Genomic DNA, 24,845 nt, shown 5'->3' on the forward strand with positions numbered 1-24,845 from the left:
TTCAGCCTGCGTACTAACTTTTCAGTCATTCTCACACACTGGTTCCAAGAGGGAGAAAACTGTAATAGTTACGTTAAGCTACATTCTTCCTGCCATTGAAATTCAGTGAGTCTGACTAGAAAACCGAATAGCAAATCACTTTGGTCAGGTCTAAGAATGAGTGTCATGGTTATTTAAGAGTGGTTAATATCAAAGTCATAATACCATAAACAGCACATTGGTTGACAAATATTTTATCGAAAAAGAATTTTAAAAACTGTTTCTCCATTCTGACCAAGAAAGAAAAGCAGCACCTACGGACTCAAATCATGGCAGGTATCCCAGAATTCAGCTGGCCAGTGCAGCAGACAGTAGTAATTGGTCATCTGCCATCCCTCATGGAGGGAATGTGAGAGGAATGGGGAAGAGGTGCTCAGTACAAGGTCATTCCCCAGCAGCTAAGGTTTTGGGTTCACAGCCCATGTGGGCTGTTACCTTCCTTTGCTGCCAATTTAATGTTTCATTATTCAGACTTAAAAATGACACTTAGTGAATTACCTTTCCACAGGCTCCACACACACAACAGCAAAAGCGGCAATGTCTCTTAACAGAACAGAGAAAAAACTGTCCCATCTGTTACTGTCATACACTCCTTCTAAGGTACCGCTTGTGTCCAATTCTACACAGTTAGGCATGTACTCTTGGGATCTCACAAATAAAACAAGAACAGGGGGATTTTAAAAGCAAAATAATAAAAATATTTTTAAAAATTAAAGAAAGAAAAGAAAAAGCAGAAAGGGCAATTCCCTAAAAGTTGTCTCTTAACCATCCTGAGGGACTTGAGGAAAGAGATTATAATGCTGAGGTTCCACTAGCTGAGCAGAGAAAACTAATCTATCTGTCTACCTACCTACATATCTATTCCTTTTGCTTAAGAGCAGACACGGTTAAATCATCAGTGCTCACAATGTCTAATACATTTAGCTAGGAGCTGGAACACTTTCTAAGATGAACAGAAATTTCCTTTCAGAATTGCCCAGGGTAGCGGAGAAAGTTTGGGCTTTGACTTTGACGGATCTGGGTCTGAAGCAGCGATCCTGTGCTTAGGAACTGTGTCGCCTTGGACAAGGCTGATTGGATTTGTATCTGGGCCTTGGTATTTGCTGTCTTGATTGGAATGTTCTTCCCAGATATAGCAGACTTAAAGCATTCCCTCCCCTTCTTCATGTCCTTCCTTGAATGTTAGCTTGTCACTGAGGCCTTCCCTGACCTCCCTACTTTGTATTACAGCAAATTCAATACACACACACACACACACACACACACACACACACACACACACACACACACACACACACACACACACNACACACACACACACACACACACACACACCCTACTCATACTCAGGCTTCCATCCACTTCTCTGCTTTATTTTTTGCCACAACCCTGATCATTATCTCACATACATGTATTTTACTTATTCGTTGCATTTATCCTCTTTCTCCCACTAGGCTATAAGCTCCAACGTGTGGGTTTGAGGTTTGTTTTTGTTGTTGCTGTTCACTGCCTTAAGTAGCTAAAAAAGGGCCTAGAACATAAAGGTTACACGGAAAATTTGTGGAGTGAAGGTAGCTCATGAAGGTCTCTGCATGTAAACAAAGACCTTAGGACATAAAAGGCACTCAATAAAGAGTAGACATTATCTTTACAGAAGAGACTATCTGAAACCCTTAATATTTTTTTTTAAATAATGAGAACAACGTTAGCGCCGATTCAGTAGCAAAAGAGTGAAAAGAGAAATAACTGCTATAAATCCATGAGCGTGAGGTCATTCTAGGCTACTATAATAATAAGAAATGTATGCATTCCTTTACAGAAAACCAAGTGTAAGAGAGGACTGTGTTTGACAACAGATTCTGGATTACAGATGGATGTTATTTATGTGTTCTTTACCCTCTGGCTACTAACCCCACACAGGGCCCAATCAATGAAATGACAACTAAGTCAGTTTCATTTTACTTTGATTATTCACTTTGACAGAAAAGCAATAGAATGTGAGAAAGTCAGGACAATAATCATGCCTTCAAATCTTTTTCTTGACAATATTCTGACTGTGTGTGAGTTTGTAAGTGGATACATTAATAATGAACATTTTTCCACAAAACATTTTGGAAGAAAAAGATTCCATAAATGAGCTATTACTTCTATAAAAGATTCTAAAAATAGTTATTCTATAAATGAGCTACTATATTACTTATAAATCTTTGTTTTTCATTATGGTTTCCTTCTCAAATTAAGGTAGGTAGAAATAAATATATACAGTCAAAACAAAAATACCCAACACATCTTTGAATGTGACATAAAAAAAAATTATCAAGAGTGCCCCAAGATTAAAAACCCCTGCATAAAAAAGAGAAAAAGAGTTATAACATCAAGAAAGCTTTCTTCATTTTACTAAAGTTTTTAAGAATTCCTTTAAATTATTGAACATCCCTTGTCAACCTAAATGTACTCAATTTATTAAATATATCATTGATATAATTTTCAAAAGTGCATTGCATGAAAAATACAACTGTGATAAGAAAACACTAGGAAAAGTCTATGTTTTCAAATTTTGAGCAAAAATAATACTAAATGCTTTAAATTAAATAATTTAAGAGCCTGAAAATATTTATAACATGGGATGCATACCATATTCCTCCTTAGGAACTATTTCCATCAATGCCAATTCAAAGTAAAAATTACAATATTTTTAAAACAGCCATTTTTTCATGATGAAATGTGAAGATCTGTCATGATAATACATTTTGCAAAATTAAAACTTCCAAACACAGCTACTCAAAAAATAATAATTAATAAACTTCTCTAAGGCCCTTCAAATATTAATTTTAAAATTTCTGATCATAATATAGTCTTAGTAAGTGTGCAGCTAACATATCATGCTATTCATCCAGCTGGCATGCTTACATTGTTATGTTTCCGGTTCCTTTCATGGCAAAGGTGTAAAACACACTACCAATTTTCATAATCTCAAAATATGTAATTGTGCCAGGTAATCATGATCCCTACTCTGATCATCATAACTTGAGTTTTCTACTGATTTAAATCAACATTTATTCCATTTAATATTTGCTTAGTGCCATAATATATGTTTTAAGAAATTACTCATTAGTTTCAGTCATGCCAAATACATTTTTGGAAACTGTGTTGTAATATGGCAATGCAGACTGAGGGACGGGCCAGTAACCCGGATGCAAACCCTTCTCTGCAAAATCAATCTAACATGGGATTCTCAAAAAGTGAAAAAGTTTACAACCGTATGTGATTCATTTAGGTTAACGAGTGGCATGTGTACGTGTTATGTATTTCTATCAGATAGCAATGCTTCTTGCTTTACATACCTCTATTCAGTGCTCAACAAGTACAAAGCCAGCTGAATTTTCAAATCATAAAACTGAGTCCGCAGATCTGCACATTCTACATTTAAACTATAACCTTAAGAATTTCTTCTAAGACTGATTTCTTTTTTGCATCACTGGTATATCCTACTAATTGCAACCATTTTCACTTACAAATAATATTCCACTAACTCAGAATGAAATTAAACAACACTGAATAAAAGGACCAAAGTACATCAGAATCTCTCAGGACATTATCATATGGACCCATAGCAATGTCACATAACAAAAAATATAACAAATAACCCCCTCATAATGGGGGAGTTATTAAGAAATCAAATCTGACTTTGAAGGATAAAATTATACGATAGAGTAAAACATTAGGCAATGAATTAATCAAATCGATGAACAAAAATCAATCTCATTTCAGTAAGTAATGTCTCAAAGGCATCAGGGTCTCTGCCAACTCAGAAAGCATATTGCAAGCAATCATTCTTCATCTCATTCCTGACCTAATCCAACTGTGTATGACAAATAGTCAAATTATAAAGGGGGCTGAGCTTGTTCCTAAGTTTTTCTTTTGTTTCGTTTTTCAATTTTTATTGGATAACAGTGTGTTTTTTCCAGGACCTATCAGCTCCAAGTCAAGTCATTGTCCTTCAATCTAGTTGTGGAGGGCACAACTCAGCTCCAAGTCCAGTCGCCATTTTCAATCTAGTTGGTGGTGGTGCGGGGGGAGCGAAGGGGGGCGACACACGCAGCCCACCATCCCATGCGGGAATCGAACTGGCAACCTTGTTGTTCAGAGCATGCACTCTAACCAACTGAGCCACCTGGCCACTCAGCGGCAGCTCAGCTCAAGTTCTTGTCTTCAATCTAGTTGTGGAGGGCACAGTACTGGCCCATGCGGGAACTGAACTGGCAACCTTGTTGTTCAGAGCACATGCTCTAATCAACTGAGCCACCCGGCTGCCCATATCTAAGTTTTTAATAATGTTTTTAGCTCTCCCCTAAATGTCTTCCCACCTTATCAATCAGAAGCACCTACTAAAAAACAAAGGGACAAAAACAAAAATATTGATTTGTGCGGAATGACATGCTAGATACTTTAAACTACTCTCCCAGTGAAAATAACTCCCAGTGAAAAGTAGAAGAAGAAGATGCACCATTTTCTTTTTCATGCACCTGTGCATTTTAAAGTAAAAGTGGGAAAGCTGGGAAGTAGGAAGCACCAAAACCAACACCGGTCACCTTGAACTTCCAATTTCTCTATCGTCAATCCTTATGAGCAGTATATATCACTTTTCCCTGGAATAGATTTGAAATTTCTTTTCATGTGGTATGGGCTAGCAGTTAATTATTACTTGTAAATTCAATTTTTACTAACTACTTTAAAAAAAAAGTTATCTCAGTTTCCACCACTGAAGGCTGGCACCTCAAGAAACATCTTAATTCCTTAGTTCCTACAGAATATACAATTTTGACAAAGGAATCTCATCTTTTCAGAGTTATTTAAGAAAATTGGTAAATATAAACATACAGGTAGCACAACAAGTAAATAGCCAACAATACACAGGTTGTGCATTTTAGATCCAATCTAAGTCTTTCCTGCCTCAAGACACTCTGTCATCCTATTTTATTATCTTCATTGCACTTTTCCATGTCTGAAATATTCTTGTTTTTCTGCCTCTTTGTCATTTATCTCCCTGGACCACTCTTCCCGACTGTACTGTTAAGTTCCATGAGAGAAGGGATCTTGTTTGCACCGCTCACTATTGTAGTCTAATATTTAGAACAGTGCAGGGCACAAAGTAGAGATGCCAGTAGCCATCAGATGGATACATGCATGAATGAATGGATAAATATGCCCAGGGCTGCAGCACTGCACACTTCCAGGGGTACTATTCACTCACACATTGTGGGTTGTACAGTGCCCAGAAAGTGTACCCTTGTGCTGTGGCAGGAAGGGGGTCAGGAGCTGTGGCAGCCAGAATGCTCACAGCTCAGACCATTTGTCCTGTTTCATTTGCAGATTGGGCATATTTACCCTTCTCCTGCTAGAGATCGCAAGAACTTTCTCTCCAGTTTTCACCTCGAGACTAATCTTATTCTTTGAATAACTAAATATATATTCATGTTAAGGGCTTCATGAATGCATACTCCTGCATCAACTTTCCTGTAAATAAAAAGTTAATATTTTTCATTGTTGACTAAGGATTCTGAGTTCCAACTATAAGTTAGCCACTGTAAACACCTTAACCCAGCGGTTCTCAACCTTTCACAGGGGTCGCCTAAGACCATCGGAAAACACATATTTTCGATGGTCTTAGGAACCAAGACACCACTCCTCTATCCGTCTCCAGGCCCACATGCAGATACGCCCACATGCAGATACGCCCACATACGAGTACCCGGCAACCCCTGTGAAAGGGTCGTTCGACCCCCAAAGGGGTTGAGAACCGCTGCCTTAATTGGTTTCTTAGTCTTCCCTGGTTACAAATATGTCTTTAGGGAAATTCTTTATTCAACTGAGCGGTGGCACAAACACCAGATTCAAGAATGATCAGTTCTGTGATTCATCAATATCAATCTTCAATTTAAGAGAGCCCACCAAAATGTTTTAGAAGAGTCTAGAAATAATGAAGATTTCACAGACTGTCAGGCTCAATTTCATGCACTACATCACTCTAATAGCAAGAGCATCCTCCTATGATCCACATGAACTAGAACACTAGAACACGTCTCCTCAGGCCATAATGGGTTATGTGTACCACCACCTGCTGACCCATCACTAAAAGGTTGCTTTCTACCACCAGTGCTTGTGAGGTTATCATGCCATCTCTGCTAACCTTAGAGCTTCTGAGGCACTTCTATGGAAAACACTGTGCTAGGAGCAGATCTGTCTGTGGGAATTCCAACCAGAGGGCATCTATGGTGGGCACCAACACCCAAGAAGGACTGTGTCCCTGCAGGAGAATTACAGACATAATGGAAACTTGAAGTAACACTATATGAACATCTATTTTCTTTTTCATCCTCCCATGGGTTCCCAGTCTTTACTGCCTTAGGCAGCTGAGTCCATTGTTTATAGAAAACTTTGTGGAAATTCAATACATAAAACATATAAGAGCAGAGCTGTTAGTGGATGGGACCGTCAGGTGGCCAAAGGCCTAGTCCTCATCACTCACCGCTCACCCACCCCTGTGGCACACTGGAATCCCAAGGGCAGTTAAGGAACCATGTCTGAAAAACAGTGGCCTGGTGACGATGACAATAATGATAATGATTATAATTTAATTTAATAATGATTGTCTATAAGAAAAGAATTAAGGAACAAGACATTACAGTCCTGGCTTCCTATCAGCCTGTTCCGAGTAGAGTGCTTCTATTAAATGTTCACCCATCTCAGTTGTAATCACCTTCTCTGTTTGAGAGCTCTAATCCCTAGAGGCACAGAGTTCTTTAGTTCAGGAGAAACCATATTGGTACTGCATTGTGACTGCCTGTCCAACAGACTGCAAAAGCAGCATCACTCATGAGGCCCACGGTTTCCCCGGGGCAGTTCAGTTGCCTCACCCAGAGTTTCTAGCCCATGTGAAATATTTAACCAAACAAAAAGGGAAAAAATGCTAATTGACTTGAATTGAAAGCATTAAGTATGTTAAACAAGTAGCACAGCCAAAATACCTAAAATAAAGGATTTGAGAAGTTTCATCTGACTATGGAAAAACTGGTTACTTGTCATAGATGAGTCATTTCAACGAAAGGAAAAGGAGGTTTTAAAATTTCCAGGTCAGAAGAGAACTTCTAGTGCCCCCCTCATGTACAACATTAGTACTGTGAAATTCACAAGTCAGATTCATTGTACAATGTGACAGAGAAAGTGGTCGGGTTTTCTCATCATATTCTTAACCATCATTATTTATTTTACAAGAGATGTGAAAACTGGTGGCAACTGCAGAGTTCTTGTTTATTTTAATACTCCTATCCTATCACTGTGGCCTAATTTGAAGAGGCACTAACTGAACTAAATGAAGATTAGTGCTACCTAATAATAGGATGAAATAGCTTTTGCTATTACCCACATGGAATACTTTGTAGCCAGTTTTTAGCAGGTTGCAAAAGAATATTTAAAAATGCAGAGAAAATGCTGAAGTTATGCTAAGTAAAAATGGATCTAGAACATTATAAATCTAATTTTGTACTTTTTAAGAGGTATACATGTTCCTAGGAATAAAAACTGGAAGAATCCACACCAAAATATTATCAATGGCTACCTCTGAGTGGTGGTTTATATTTTGTTTTTAATGCTTACCAAATTTTCTATTTAGCTCAGCAAAATTAATAATAATAATAATAATAATAATAATAATAATAATAACATATTCAAAAACAAAAAGAAATTTTACTTACAGTAAAATTGATACAGTATATCTGGAATTTTGAGGTTTGTGTATTTTGCAAATTTTGAGATTCATATATAAATGCTAGAGCTGCTTAACTGTGTGACTGTTTGGCCAAACTCCAGTCCCAAATGCTTTGGAAGGACAGCTGCTCATGCAACTGATAAGGTGGGTCAAGACTAATTACTCTTGGCAGGCTAGTAAGAGCAGTATGGGATATGACATGTGACCAGAGTAAGACACACACCCCCAATTTCTCAAGAATGGCTCAGTCCATCATAAACCACGATTGTCATTATTTGGATGCAACCTCCTCAGTGACCAGACCAGGCCTATCTAGATGAATTCACTTCTGTGAGGATGAGGCTTATTTAATTATTTGTTTTAAGACTGCCTTTGTATTAATGCAAAGCATAAGAAAATTCTTGGACATGTCTGCAATTTAAGTGTCACCACTGCATGTAATCAGTGAGACAGTGTAATTGTAGAAGCACAGTCTGTGAAATCAAATAAATCTAGGTTCAAGTTCTGACTCCACCATTCTCTAACTGCATGAGCTTGGACAAGGTTTCATTATGCCATAAGCTTCAGTTTATTCATCTTTCAAAGAAGGTTGACCACACCTACCTCCCAGGATTTTAGTGCAGATTTAAAATATTTATCAGTATATACAGCATCTGCTAATTTAATAAAAATATTTTAGAAGCCTAAATATATAGATTTTCAAATCATGTAGCCCACTATTGAAAGACAAAAGTGAATACCATTTATTCTTCAACTCACTTAAATTTAAAACTCATCTTTCAGGGCAACTTACCAGCTATATACAACACTGAAGTCATCCCTGAGCCAACACTAAGCACTTGAATAGATGTTCTACATTTTAAAGGATTCAGGCTCTGAAAAAATATTGTAAACTACATAAGGAGATTTCTAGCAAAATCTCATGATTCCTCTGCTATGTTACCTTCACTAACAACTCTATAGGAAAAGGATCTGGGTAACGGTACAAATGCTGTCACAGACACAATCAGATTGTATCAGGAATATAAAAGTCTACTCCTTCTACCTCTTATACTGGCCTCACGATCGACTCAGAATGTATCAATAAAGGCATCAGAGCCTATGTTAGAAAGAGAGGATACTTTAATAACATCTCATACCAATAATATACTCTCAGTAAAATTATGAAATAACTGTTGAAAATATTTAAGCTTAATGTGCTAATTAAATGTTATAACTATAAACCAAATAAAATGCCATGAAATGGGAAAAAGTAGCAAATAACAGTGGAAAAGAGCAAAAGATCCACAAGCATTAGGATATTTTTCAAACCCTATATTTCAAAAAGGGGAGACAGCATGATATACTGTCTCCACAACACACAATAAGAAACAGGCAGGCCTAGCGCTAAATCCCATCTCTGCCACTTACTCTCTGGGAAAGAGTAGGTCAATTATTTAACCACTTGGAACCTCAGTATCCTCATCTAGAAAGTGGGACTTGTTTAATGTTTTCATGATGGTATGATAATCAGAAACATAAAATACTTGGCATGGGGTACGTCTATAGTGTTCTATATTGGTAGATTGAAAAGAAAAAAAAAACTTAAAGGATCAGGATGACATATAACATGACATAGGCTATGCCATAAAAAAAGAGCCAGTTCCTCAAAAGCCAGTAGACATCCATTGAAGGTCACCAGATATGAAAAAAATGGGTGACCGTGACCTTGAAAATAAACACTGTTGAGGAGATGAGAATAAAAAGCTACAAGCAAGAAAAGAAAATAACCATGTAACACCGTACTTTGAGGTGCGAGTGCAATAACCATGTTGACACTGTAACTTAGAGCGCAGTTAAGGAGACAAGCGGGTCAAAGTTGATGACTAACAGGAAACCAGTCAGTCTGATGCTGCCATCACCCAATCAGATGCAGCCTTGATGTCATTCAGGGTAAGAGTAAAACCGATAAATAACAGTTGACTCAAAGGACACACATTCAATGAGCTTTGACACTGACTGCCGCAGTCCCAGAAATAAAGGCAATGATGCCTCTAGATAGAAATCGGTTATTACTTTCATGTGTCCAGAGTGGAATGGTGCCTTTGTCATCTTTATTGTCTTTCAGGGAATAGGAAGGACTCTAGAGGGGCAAGGTCAAAGATGCTGAAGGAATAGTTAAGAGTGACATCTCACTACATAGTCAAGTGTAGAGAACAATGGCCGCTACAGTGTATTTGAGACCCAAGGGTGAGATTCTGCCCTAAGAATGGCCTCCACTCCCAGAGAATGACTCAGCTAGACCTAGTACAGCAGAGTCAACCCAAGCTCTAAGTTATTACATACCTCCAACAGCTACTGTTTTGCATTTATCGATAGGTTCCTTTACAATTATTCTCATGTACACTTCCTGAGGCAGGGTCTTGTCTTCTATTTCATAAGTTTCCCAACCAGACAAATTTGTGCATCCCAAAGAACTCAATGGTGTACCTGGAAGAGAGGAGCAATTTAAGGTTAACCACTTCAGCAATTTAAGGTTAACCACTTCAAACATGGAATAATAAAATACTAAAGCTGAAAGAGACCATATACCTCAGTAGAACTCACTATTGTATAAATAAGAAGCATTAAAGTGTTAAAGTATTAAATTGGAAATAAAAAATTCACAATTGATTTTCCCCACCTCCCACCCCGAAACTTTTCTCTCCTCTCCTTCCCTCCCTCCCTTCCTGACTTCCTTCTTTTTCTTTAAGCTTTTTTGTTGTTCTAAAATATGCATAACATAAAACTTACCCCTTTTTTCTTATTGAAAACTAAAGACTGTAACCCTCTATCACATAGAGATATTTCTCCTTTCATATAGTTACCTACTATCTTTAACTGTCAGTAAATAACTTTACTGACAGTAAATCACAAACAAAGTATAGCAGCTTCAATATGAAAACAAAGGGTAACTACTAATACACCCTCTTTACAAGCTGACTGATAAAAAGATGGCCATTTCTCTGAGACCAAAACATTACGCTCATAAATGATACTATTTATTGTTACACATGTGTAAATAGGTGTTGCATAACCAGGAAGCTAGAGATAATGTTTTGCATCTGACAAAAATAAAGAGTTAGTTGTTCATTTAGTCCCTCATTTATAGTTATCTGTACTTACACGTGAAAGAATGTGGAATCTAATGGTACCTGGAAAGGTGATGTTTTATTTTTATCATATTTAATTTAATCAGTATCATTCTATTTTTTTCTCTATAATAATCTATAGAAGTGGGTTCTCAAGTCTTTTCAGGATCACATAAGCCCCACATTACCTGATGAAAGCTAAGCCTATTCTACCGCTCAAATTCAGGAGGATCTTGAACCCTTTGCAGCCCATCCCTGGACCCCAGAATAAAAATCCTAGGGACTTCCATGTACCAAATTGAGTAGTTGATATCATGAGCCAACTAACAGACTTAACTCTGTGAGGAAACAATTCTTGGAACAACAACAACAACAAAAAAGCACTCTAAATAGTCCCTGAGGACCCAGTCATACCAGGCAATGCCTCATTTAATCATTGTTTATCCATTCTATAAGAAATAGTGCTACACTTGTAAATAATCAAATACAGTTACAAAGAAAGCCACTGTCACTACTAACTAAAAATAACATAGGACTGGCTTGGCATTCCATTAGCTTACAAATATTCAATTAAAGCTTCAGAGTAAAATATATTTACATTAAAAAAATCATCTCCTGATAATACCAACACACAGTGTATACACCTAAAAATAAATTGAGGGGTTTCTCCTCCTCAAACAAGGATATCTCAGGAAATAGGATCCTTATATTGAGGAACACACTAAGGCTCATATTATAAACACAAATCTCAGTTTATTTTGAATAATGAAATTATGTTTGGGAAAGTAACTGCAACTAATGCTAGCTTTGGATGTATAGGTCGTGTGACAAAAACTGAAAGGGAGCAAAGGAATAGAATGAACAATCATTTTTGGAGGTAGGACCTAACAATAGAAAATATATGAGATATCATTTTAAAAGGCTTTTAAATATCATTTTAAAAATCAATATGGAGTTTTGGGATTATAGATGATCAATGAAATAGGGTTGTTTATCTCTGCTTCTTTCTAAACCCCCATTAAAGTTATAGTATAGAAGCAAGAATATACAAATCCATAAGGACAAAGAGAGCAGAAAAGTATATTAGAGCTGACAACAGACAATAGTGACATTTTGGAAGCTGAAAGCAGCGATGACTGCTGAACCTCCCTGCCTGAGAAGCAAACAAAAAGCCAGCCAACTGCTCCAGAGGGCTCAGGGCATGGAGTTTCTGGTTCCCCAGAAGGAAAGGGTGAGGAGTTGAGAAGAGGGGGTCTGGTTTCAAGGATTGTACAAAAATCTGTTAGACCCTTACTTCACACCATACGAGTATACAAAATGTTAACTCTGTGAAAATGGATTGAAGACCTAAACATAAGACCTAAAATTTATAAAATTTCTAGAAAAAAAATAACAAAAAAACATAGAGGCAAAGCTTCATGATGCTAGATTTGGCAATCATTTCTTGGATATGACACCAAAAGCTCAGGCAACAAAAGCAAACATAGACAAATGGGACTACATCACATTTTAAAAACTTCAGTGCAGCAAAGGAAATAATGAGAGTGAAAAGGCAACCTAAAAAATGGGAGAAAATATGTGCAAATTATATATAAAATAAGGGGTTAATATCCAAAATATATAAAGAATCCCTACACCCCAACACAAAAAACAAATAACCCAAATAAAAACTGGGCAAAGAACTTGAATAGCTATTTCTCCACAGAAGATATACAGATGGTCAAAAAGCATATGAAAGGATGCTGAACATCACTAATCATCAGGGAAATGAAAATCAAATCGAAATGATATATCACCTCACACCTGTGAAGATGACCACTATCAAAAAAAACCAAACAAACAGAAAATAACAAGTATTAGCGAGGATGTGAAGGAAGCCCTGTGCACAATTGGTGGAAATGTAAAAATGGTGCAGCCACTATGGAAAACAGTATATGGAGGTTCCTCAAAAAACTAAAAATAGAACTACCCTAGGATCTAGCAATTCCACTTCTGGGTATATACCCCCAAAAATTGAAAACAGGATTTCAAAGAGATATTTGCACACCTATGTTCACCGCAGCATTATTCACAATAGCCAGGAGCTGGAAGCAACCTAAATGTCCATCAGTAAATGAATGGATAATGAAAATATGTTGTGTATACATACAATGGAATATGAGTCTTTAAAAGGAAGGAAATCCTGCCATAAGCGACAACATGGATGAACATTGAAGACATTATACTAAGTAAAATAAGCCAGTCACGAAAAAAGAAATACTATAAGATTCCATTTATATGAGGTAAGTGAAGTAGTCAGACTTAGAAACAGAAAAGTAGATTGGTGGTTGCCAGAGTCAGAGGCCAGGGGGAAAAAGAGTTGTTCAATAGGTACAGAGTTTCGGTTTTGCAAGTTCTAGAAAAAGTTTAGAAATCTGTTGCATAACAATGTAAATATAGTCACCACTACTGTACTGTACACTTAAAATGGTTAAGATGGTAACTTTTAAACTGGGTATTTTGTACCACAAAAAAAAATAAATAAATAAGGAGATTATTCTGGATTATCTAGGTGGGTCCAATGTAATCACAGGGGTCCTTAAAAGTGAAAGAGGGAGGCAGAAGATGAGGTCAGAATAATGCAAAATGAGATGTATTTGACCTGCTACTGTTCCTTTAAAAGGGGGGAAGGAGACGGAGAGCCCAACAATATAGCCAGCCTCTAGAAGCTGGGGAAGGCGAGGGAAGAATTTCTCCTCTGGAGCCTCTAGAAAGGAACACAGCCCTGTGGACACCTTGATTTTAGTCCAGTGAGACCTGTGTCAGGCTTCTGACCTACAGATCAGCAGGATAATAAATTTGTATTGTTTTAAGAAAAACAAAAGGGGGTGGGGGGGACACTTAGAACCCAAGATCTTCTCCCCACCTGATAGAGCAAGACAAGCCATCCCTACTCCCATAACAGGAGGCAGTTTACTCTGGAGAAAATGATACAGCAAGACTTCACTCAGAGATCAGATATGGCTGAAAGAGAGGCATTAAGATCTCAGCATTTACAGCCTTGGATGGTGAGACCTCTGCCTCCTTTCTCCCACATGGCTGCCCAAAATCCTCACAGGCAGGTTTTTCCTTTATTCTTCAAGGGAAAAAGACCTATGAGTTACTAATTCAAATGGCCAGGCGCCTGCCCAAAAACTCTATAGTGAAGCCCACTCCAACAAATTTCCACTCCACTTTTTATTGTCTCACTCCTTAATATGAACAGAAAACTAAAGCCTCACCATTCATTTGAGAAAAGCCTCTATCACTAAAATCAGGGACCAAAACAAGCTACTAAGAAGAGGGAACACAGAGGAAAAGGAAAAGTGCAAAGGGCACAAGAAAACAGCAAAATAATTCAACTCATATTCTCAAAGAAAAAGAGAAAATATTGCATCCATGATATGAGAACAGATCCTATTTTTAAAAAGGAAATATTCAGAGACCAATTTAAAAATTAAATTTGAAATTACAGATTGCTAGCAGAAATTAAAAGTTCAATAAATACTAAGAAAACCTCTTAGACAGTAGAACAAAAACACAAAGAGATGAGAAATAGCTAAGAAAAAGTCACATGAAAATTAGAGAATTAAACCAGTAGGTTCAAATATCCAACTGACAGGCTTGCAGAAAACAAAGAAAAGGATGGAAAGGAAATTATCAAAGAAATAATACAAGAAAATTTCCCAAGTTGAAGGACATGACTTTCTGAATTGAAAGGACTGTGAACATCAAAATACCATAAGACCTAAGTCCCAATATGAAATTTTAGAATTCTACGGATAAAGAAAGGAATCAAACATATTCCAGAGAAATAAAACAGCTCATACACAACCAACTGGAAAGCAGAATGGCCTGAGACATTTCAACGTAAGTATCACAAAAATTCAGCCACAAACAAAATACAGTCTTAATAAAGTAAACATTGAATATTTATTTAACCACAAACTGTAACATGACTGCATCCAGAGAATGGAGAGACAGTAAGAGTATGTATACTGAGAGTAAAGGGTTGTATATGAGAGGCAAATCCTCAGCAGGGAATCAACGTATCAGCCTAATATTTAAACAGAAATCAATAAATGGCACTTCAAGGTTACACTGTTTTTCAGAAATTGGTAGGTGAACACCAGAAAATATAAGAGTTGAAAAGGGCTACCTTTGGACAAAGGCATAATGAAAGTATAAAACAAACAGGAAATGGCTACTAATTAAAATATTTGGATTTTAAACAGTGTGCATGCAATGACCTCAAAATAAATAAAATAAATGAATAAATAGAGGGAAGGAAAGAAGGAAGGAAGGAAGGAAGGAAGGAAGGAAGGAAGGAAGGAAGGAAGGAAGGAAGGAAGGAAGGAAGGAAAGAAGGAAGGAAGCAAGGAAATATTTAACAAAACAAATCTACAATTGTTACACAGTGGAAATCTCCAATGTTCATCTGCACAGAAATAATGTAATAACAACTATTCTAACATTATGCAAATGGTCACTTTTGGACCAACTGGAATAAAATTTCCAATTATAGTACCATATATGAATTCCAAAAGTGCTGTATCACAAACAACTAAAATGATAGCATGCTGTGGAAAATTATATTGGATGCTTCAAAAATGTGACTTGAATAATGAAGAAACTGAGATCAAATATGTATATAAAGAGGTGGAAGAAAATTAGTCTGAAGTAAGAGAAAGGCATTAGTTATAATATTGTTTTATATAAACATGTGATTATTAAATACACATACATAACTAAATTAATTGCATGGTATAAATATGTGTTTGATTATTACATCTATATTCTCAAAACATTCTTTATATATTCAAGTTGGTCACAAAAATTGATAGTTTAGCTCTTCTCAGTGAAAAAACACAAGACTATAAATCAAGCATAAAAGGTACATAAAGAAATTAAAAATACATTTACCTGACTCATGTTATTTTTCTTCATCAGTTTTTTTTCCAATCTAGGAGAAAAGAATAAATAAATTAAAATGCATTCTTTAGGTAATGAGCTGCTTATAAGAAGAAAAAAAAAAAACAAACCTAAATCCAAAGTAATTATTTTTCACTTCTTGTTCTCTATCCACAGCAAAAAAAATGTTCTTTCCCACTTCCCAGATAATTTCTGTCTGTCATGGTATTCAGAATAAGCTTTACTAGGCAAAGCCAAGCAGAAGCAAGCATGTGCACCCAATGTTAACAAAAAATTGCACACCACGTACATCTAATGGTATATAACATTGAGTTTTAAAATCATACACTTTTATAAAGTATTTCTCCTGCATTTAGGCAAATAACTGCTAATTAACAATACAGAGAAAGATAACGATGCAAGAAAGCATTTTTTCAAACCATAGAATTACAACTGCAAAGTGAAAGAGGTAACAATATGTTTCAATTTTCAGTTTTACCAGAACCCGATCAATAGCAAGTGGAACAATGACCGACCACATATACATGTGTATGATCAAAGAGCTGATAGGCTTCAACCCACATCACCTGAAAGGCTTAAAAATGCTTCGCCTTTTAATTACATGAAAGACATTATCAACTAAAAATGAACCATGATCCTTCGAAAACATGACGACACAGTCATGCGCTGCCTAACGCCGGGTATGTTCTGAGAAATGATCATTGTGTGAATATCAGAGAGTGCATTTACACGCACCTAGATGGTACAGCCTGCTCCTGTAATTGTGTGTGCTGAACTGTTGTTTAAGGTTGGCAGTACAGTAGGTGTGTTTATACCAGCACCACCAGGAACAGGAGTAATTGTAGTGTAACCCTGACAGAGGGCTTGTTTCTTTCTCTTCCTGAGCTTTAAATTCCTGCTCTTATGTTTTCAACTCACCAGTAAGGAGGGAACCTGAGGGATCTGCCTGAGAGTCTAAGAATCCCTATATCTGGACCAAAATAAAATGCTTTAGGAAGAGAAGCAAGTAGTCATTGGCTACAAGAGGATATTATTTCAGAATGATGTTGACGTCTCTGAGGAAGGTGTCTGGGTGGTTGGATGGACGTTTGTTTGAGGTCGACCTTCAAGTTCTCCAGAGACTGTAGGACAGAGAAGCTGTTTTATGATATAAATAGAAGGCAAAGGGCCTTCCTATTGTCCAGGATGAATGTACTGCTGAGGGTGAGACAGGGGAAGAGGAAGCAGGAGGAAATGGGGGGGAGGGGAAGGGGGAGGGAGAGTGCACCTACTTTCTGTAGGTACAAAAACCCCTATAAAATAAAGATAATACCAAACTACTGTGTGCTGAAAGCTAGACTAAGTTACTGATACATCATCTCATGTGATTTTCCAACTGCTATGAAGCCTATAGACTAAGGATATTGAGTGTTAAAGCAGCTGAATATGGGGCCCACATTAAACAGCTAATAGAGGAAGTAACACTCTTCCTTTTTACAGTTTCTCCGCAGGTCTAGAGATACCAAAAACAAAACGGAAAATGTCCACGGAAAAGAGGCCACTGTAATTAGATTCAGAATATTTTGTATTGTCCTTGTCAATGAATCATTTAAAAGAAAAGAACCAAGTAATTCAGGGTCTACAAAGTCTTCAGAATAACCAAAAAAATGAACATCGGCCCACTTATCTTTCTGTGCCTCAAAGAAGTTTCAAAAGAAATCCTCCCACTTCCCGAGGTCTGACTTTCCGACATACTAACTTCTTTTATCACTGTGTGTGCTCTCCCATTGCAAGGGGGGAAAATCAAAAGAACATGACGATCCTCAGAGAAAGTCACAGATGCAGAGAGACAAATTAAACAGAAAATCATTGAGGAACCTATGATAATGCCACCTTCCAATGACATGTCAACGTGCATGAATATTTAATTCCATCGTAAGTACTTTCAAAAACCAGGGGCCAAAATGGGAACACAGTTCAAAACGGGAACTTTCTATTCTACTACATGAGAGGGAGAGGAAATAAAATATCTAAATAAACTGACATAAGACTATAGGTGATATATCTACTAACAGGCATGTGGTTAAAAAGGCCTTCCTGCATCCTGATTGATAAATACAAAGCAATAGGTCAATGACACATAACTATTGGGTTGTCAGAAAAGACGTGACGTATTTTTTCTGGTTTTTGTTGCAAAAATGTGTCATTTGACTTTTCCGACAACCCAATATAATTGTCAGACATCATGAAATCCATTACATTTAAATCCTACAAAAACCAGGCAAGGGAGATGGGGTTAGGATCCCCAACTTATCAAATGTAGACATTGGGCCCAGGGAGGTTATGTGATTTGTCCAAGGCTGCAAATTGTCCAAGGTTAGAAACTTGTCCAAGATTGTACCGAGAGAAGTAGGAAAGGGTTCCAAATCAAGTGTGTTGAATACCAACGACACAAGACCGTTCTGGCTTAATGATGAAAGCAACCAATTCTGCTTTTCAATTCCAAAGCACTTAATGATTCTTTCATGGTTTTCTGGTTCAAATTGCTTTTGTTGTGTCCTCAGTAAAGGATAAGTGTCTTGTTAGTGAGTGGTTTGAGGTCAGGGAACCAAAATAGGTCTGGATGGACTCTTTTTATAGGTTAGGAAACTGCTAAGGTCCCCGAGAGCTCTCTAGTGATGTCTTTATATGGGACCTAGCACAGGAAATGCATAGTAAAAGCTGCAGGCTTGATTTTACAGCAGACACATGCTGTGAAGACACAACATGAGAAGCTCTTTCTGGGACTGGTGAGTAAGCCAATTAGCTATGCTCACCTTGCACAATATAGCATCTAGGGGGAAAAATTATCCAAATTACACTATGACTAAGTTTAGACTATGGCTCTAAACTTTTAGTTAAGACTGGGTATACTAAGGCAAAAACCTGTGTAGACATTAACCCAACAACATTCAGAAGAATATTGGGAGAGAAGGAAAGAATAAGGTACCCTTCCCTTATTCACAATAATTCTGGTATAGCAATACTCAAACTCCTATGTTTTTACTACTAGTGGCTTCCTCTCAAGAAAAACCACACTAGAGTAGGAGAAAGGTTCAAAGAGTCCAAAGGAATGAGCATAAGAAGCAAGGCTGAGGGAGGAAAAGACTGAGGCTGAGGGAGGAAAAGACAGGCTCACGCAGTCCTGCAAGGCATGGCAAACTCCCATTTACACGTTTGTGCTGAGACAAGTGAAGAGTTCACGGGAGTGGGTTCGTGAGCTGGCAGGATGGGACAGGCAGAGTTAATAGGAGTGAGCTTATCAACTGGCAGGGGCGAGCTTAAACATAACCACTTGGTTCTGACTCCCCTAGCCAGCACTGCACCTGCAGGCTGACAAGCACCTTACATCCACCACAGGTGGGAACAGAACAGTTCCCAAACACAAGGGCAACCCCCTGAACACTAACAAACACCCATCATAGATGGGAACAGGATAGCTCCCAGGAAAAGACAATTGTGACAGCAGCCTCCCTGCAAGCTGACAAGGACCCTACATCTCCTGCATGGAAAAAGATAAAAACCCAGCACTCCTCATGGGCGCAGCTGTTCTGCTCTGTCCTGGCAAAAGTCCCTTTGCCAGTAACTTTCAAGATCTTCCACAGCTGTCCCTATCGGACTCTGTCCTGGCAACACTTCCCTTTGCCAGAACTGTCTCTCTCTTTGACTTTCAATAAATCTTTTCTTACTCTTGCAGAGTCTCGTAAATGCTTTTGCATTCTGCGAATGACCAGGGGTTAATTCTACACCAAGACAGTTTGGATTTGTATGGTCAGTCCTTTCAAAGTGTATTACCTCCTCCCAGACCATGGAGGGCAGTGGTTTCATCTTGAGTGCCAACCTGATTGATTGACAGGGAGTGGCAGTCCAGAAAACACCACTGGGAGACAAAGCCAAAATCAACTGCCATTGTCTACCACATAAACGTGACACAGAAATTGCAGCAGACATGCTTTATTTTTGGCAGCTCTGCCCCCAAATTCTATAACGCTAATTCAGTTGTTTCTTCTCAGGTGGAGGACAGTGTATAACTAGACATGAATAATAGAGAGAGACCAGTAACAGCATAAGATCAATTTAATTATATTTTTCTATTTTTATTATATTTTTCTATTAAAATTGTACTATATCAGAACAGTAAAAATGACTGAAAACTTTCTCCTTCATAAACAGCATGTTATGAAAATTAAATCTTGGTTTAAGAGACTAAAATATCCACAGTACAAAGTTAGTGCTTTTTTCCTCTCATGTCTAAGTCTCAAATAAACACAGTTTAACTGAGCCTCTGCTTTCCTCTGCTTGGAGAAAAGCCTTTACAATCTCTCAGGATGGAGGGATGCAACTACAGTGGAAAAGCCCCAGGCATCATGTCTAGTTTAAGGTATATTTAAAAAAAGAAACAGGCCTAAATGGAGTCACTTTTACTAAAGCCCCATCACCAAACCAAAGCTTACTAACCTAACTGCAGTTTCAACCTGCCCCAGGACTGGAATTCTAAACCAATCACTCGGGGATTTCCTGATCAACACTAGTGAGATAATCTGCTTGATAAGACCCCTTGCCTTCCCCTGAGGGAATGCATCCTTGTCTGAAATAATCCACGCTTTCAATTTCCTAATCCCACCTGATTTCTGCTCATAAAAAACCTTCCATTTGGGCCAGCCGAGTGGCGCATTGGTTGGGAGTTGGTTGGTTGGGACCCAGCTCTGAGCAGCAGGCCCCAGTTCGGATCCCACATATGAGGGCCAGTGACGCTGCACCCTCTGCAGCTGGGATGGTGAACAACAGCTCAACCTGGAGCTGGGCTGCCCGTGAGTTGCAGGCGACGAGCGCAGGCACCTTCCATTTTGTATAACTTACCAGGGTGCCCTTCTAGTAGCTAAATAGAATGCTGCCTGATTCATGAATAGCTTAAAAACAGCCAATTAAATCTTCAAATTCACTCAGCTGAATTTTGGTTAACAACTGGCTTCAAGTTGCCATCTCCTACAAAGCTAACACTGAAGAACTGAGTGTGAACTCAAGGCAAACCACCAGTCCTTTCCCCTTCCACAAAGAAGAACTAGTGCCTTCCTTAGCCTGAAGGAAAGAAAAGGTACTTTATCCCTTAGTTCAACAAACATTTATTGAGCGGGATATATAAAGACTGGCTTCCCTGGGGCCAGGCGAGAGGCTCCTTGGTTAAGAGTTGGCTTGGGAGCGCGAGCTCTGAGCAGCAGAGCCACTGGTTTGGATCCCACATGAGGGCCAGTGACGCTGCGCCCTTTACAGCTAAAATTGTGAACAACAGCTCGACCTGGAGCTGGGCTGCCATGAGCGGCCTGCAGCCGGGCGTGAGCTTTCGTGAGCAGCCTTCCAATGGCTGGCGACCAATCTGCCTCAGCCGGGAAGAACACAATGATCACAATACCAACATGGGCCAGTGAAGCGGAGTCCTCCACAAATAAACTGAAGAGCAAAAGGACAGCAACTTGTCTATTCTTTTCCCCTCCCCCAATTCCCCAATCTTAAAAAAAAAAAAAAAAGACTGGTTTCCCTGGAGAAGCTCACACTTTAGCAAGTAGAAATAGGTGTAAACCATTATTTACATTTCTATGTAGCACCTGATACCATGGAGGTAAACATCAACTTCAACACACCCAAGTAGGGGCCAGGTGCAATTCCCAGACATTTTATGCACCTCATTTTAATCCCTAGAGCAAGCCTGTGAGAGGCCAACGCCTTGTCCTTTATCCTAATGGGAACTAGGGTGTATGGGACACAGAAAAGCATTTTCCAAACAAAAAGTATTTTTTATTCTAATTATATCTGCAGATACCCTATCCCTGACCTAAAATATAAATCTCAATTCTTATTTTACCTTTGGCAGGCCGCCCAGAAGAGTCTCAGGTTCTCAGTACTTTTACTGAGAAATCCACAAATTTAAGAAATAATTTTCTAACAGGCCGCATTATCAAGGGCCCCAACAGCAATACCCTGTGACTCCAGTTTAATGGAGACAAGTTTTGATTATTATTAAATCCCTGCCCATTGATATGCTAATAGAGTTTTCCTCATATATTATTTAATCACAGCTCTTTGAGGGCAAAAGTCACATTTATCGGGCCTATGACATCCTCATTACCTAGGACAGAAACTGGAAAGCACCCAACAAAACCCGATTCATGTTTCTGTTACCAATTATATCAAATCAAGTTTCTCAGTTCAGCCCAGTCAAGCCAGCTGCTCACCCACCTTTACTTTCCACACTTAGTCATTATTTTCAAAACCCACTCTCAAAAGATTTATTCATTACTAAAGGTTTGCTCCTTTAATTCCCTGTAATGTACTTCTCTAAATGCTCTGCACCCTTTTAATCCATCCTTATTACCTGGCTTAGAAAGAACAATAGAAATATATTTGCAATGATGGAGGAATTATTCACATGCTCTTTTTTGACTTAATGAAAACATTTTTTTCTCAAGATATTATATATGTATCCAATAAATTCTGGATTGGTAATTATCTCCACATAATTTAGCTTCCATTAAAACCATCTTTCCACAGTCTATGTCACTATCAAAATATTTTCAACTAAAGATAAACAACAATTAATATTTTTTTTAATTATCTAAACTATGTCTAATCTGTAGTCCAAGTAGCTTCCCTTTGAAACAGTCACATTATCTAACTAATCAGAAAGTCTGATAAGCATAGATTAGACAAACAGTAGTATATACAGGTCAGCAATTTAATAAATACTTTAAAAATTAATCTAAATGCCTTTTGAATATGGATTCTTTTAGATATTAAAAAAGAATAAATATTTAGTGAAAATTAAAAGCACTGAGAACAATAAGAACTTTTCAAATTTCCTTTTTGAATACTTTGAAGTAACATTATGGCTTCAAAAGAAAATTCAGCATGAATTGTAAAACCAAGATACCATAATAAACTTTGCAAGTCACAAAATAAGCTTTTGTGTTCCTAAAAGAGACAAAATTTAGCTGGTTAATAAGATTAGAGGGACTGAAAAAAAATCCCAGATTTATTCCAATATAGAAACAGATTAAAATATTAAATACAGCTCCAGGGAAGATTATGGAAAATGTTTTTAATGGACAAAACTAATATACTGAAATTGGATTTGTAATAGACGTATATCAGAGTTTCTGGTTACTGGTCCTATTTCTGGGGGATTCTGCCACACCCTCAGTCTCAGTGGTTTTCAGCTGCCATCATCTGTATCACCTGATATAACTCCACCCACACATAGCGATAGTTGATTGGACCTGGAAGAACACCTGACCAAGAGACAGCCATTCAGGCTGGCCAGGAGCCTACAAGTTGTGTTTACTGGCAAAAAGATGGGGGTCAGCCAATCAGATTCTCTGCTTCGAGTATTGGAATAAAGAAGCCCTAAAGGAAGTCGCCAGTTAGATACTGGGATAAAAGGTAAAGAGGGACACTTAGGGTCAGAGCAACCCTCATGGGCCAGGTCTGTGATAGAAAGCGAGAACTGAACCCAAGTCAGAACCTAACCTGAGATTCTCACATCTACATCCTGACTACCACCCTTATCCTCTAACTTTCTTGAGTGAGACTGACCTGGTTTTTACAACCCCCAAACTACCAAAAGGATGGCAACTTAAGTTAAATTTTTATGTAAAAACCTACTGTTAAGGTAGTTAGAATAAAGCCACCTTCCTTTAGACTAATTGGAGGAAACAGCTCGTATCACTTAGGAAGAAGTCTGAGGTCAAATATTTAAAGAAATGCATTTTTTTTTTAATTTTCAACTTCCTCTCTATTCTGGACTTCAGGTTTCTCATCTATAAAATAAGGTCAATTTCTGGGTAGGTCTCTAAGTTTCCTTCTACGGTTTATACTCTCAGAATAGTCGGTCTCTGGTATATTAACATCCCTTTCAGACCAAGGAGGAGCCTATTTTTGGGCAAACAGTTTTGGGGCAGTGGTGGAAAACATTCTCTATTACCTGGGCTATCACAGGATAAATTCTTATCCTATCAAATTTGTAATTTGAACTAATATTTTTTCTTACAAAAATTCTTAAAATGAGTCGCTCCCCAGGCTAGCCCATTTTAGCTAAATGTACACAGAATATTAGAATTTTTCATACTATTTTCAATTGCTCTATTTTTCACTTAAAATGTACAATGACACTACAATGCCCTGCCTCTGCCTTAGTTTAAAGAAACTAAGAAGCAAGAGCACCTGAAGAACTACCCAAGGTTTTTTCCCATGTTCCCATTCTCCAGAGAATAAGAAGGAAGAAAAAACGGAGAAGGGAAAGAAGAAAAATAATTATTTTCCTGTTGTATGACTTGGGTGATTGCAAAACAACCTCTACTATTTCTGAATCATTAATGAAAGATCTACGTCAACAGTTTCAATGAATTCTTCCTTCCCACAGTAAGAAACATATATCCCTCAACACCTCCAAATTTGCGTAAGGGTATTTGGAGAAGGTGTGCTCCCATACCTGCAAACTCTCCCCCATCACTCATCAGAAGACATTTCTGCACTGGGCATAGTTTCCTCAAGCTCTGTGGCTTAACTGACTAACCGCCATCCAAATCTGGGACCCAAGCAACACTGGGAGATTAAAGATGCTTTTTAAAAAAGATGTAATCATCTAATACCTTCCCTGCATAATGAATAAACTTCATTAAATCTGTTCCAAAAAACACATTTCATATTCTATATGTATATGATTAAACGAATGAGGCTAATACTGTCAGGTAAAGAGAAGGTATGTTTACCAGAACTAACCTTTAACCCTGTTCCTGTAAAGTGGACATTACCATTGTCTGGTTATCTATTAATACATGGATGTAGGCAAGTAATTTTAAATTTATCTTATATTGAAGATATGGAAAGGGTATGGAAACCATCGGTACTATCAACAATAGGCACAATCCATTCCCCACTCATCCACAGAGCTTAAAACTGTCTGCCAC

The 24,845-nt window shown here is 37.9% G+C and overlaps 1 protein-coding gene across 5 annotated transcripts in view; it reads right to left on the minus strand.

Moving 5' to 3' along the window:
* Positions 1 to 24,845, minus strand: part of SGMS1 (sphingomyelin synthase 1) — a 268,383-nt gene that overhangs the window by 133,327 nt on the left and 110,211 nt on the right. For 4 of the 5 annotated variants that reach the window (XM_019651501.1, XM_019651498.1, XM_019651505.1 and 1 more), the window contains 2 exons: positions 15,859 to 15,898; positions 10,133 to 10,276 (listed from right to left, as the gene is read on the minus strand). The gene's annotated coding sequence lies outside the window, so the exon portion shown is untranslated. The remainder of the gene's footprint in view (positions 1 to 10,132; positions 10,277 to 15,858; positions 15,899 to 24,845) is intronic. The other variant, XM_019651504.1, reaches the window with a different exon arrangement.

This window comes from Hipposideros armiger, unplaced genomic scaffold (genome assembly GCF_001890085.2).
Source record: "Hipposideros armiger isolate ML-2016 unplaced genomic scaffold, ASM189008v1 scaffold_161, whole genome shotgun sequence".
NCBI classification, from domain to species: domain Eukaryota; kingdom Metazoa; phylum Chordata; class Mammalia; order Chiroptera; family Hipposideridae; genus Hipposideros; species Hipposideros armiger.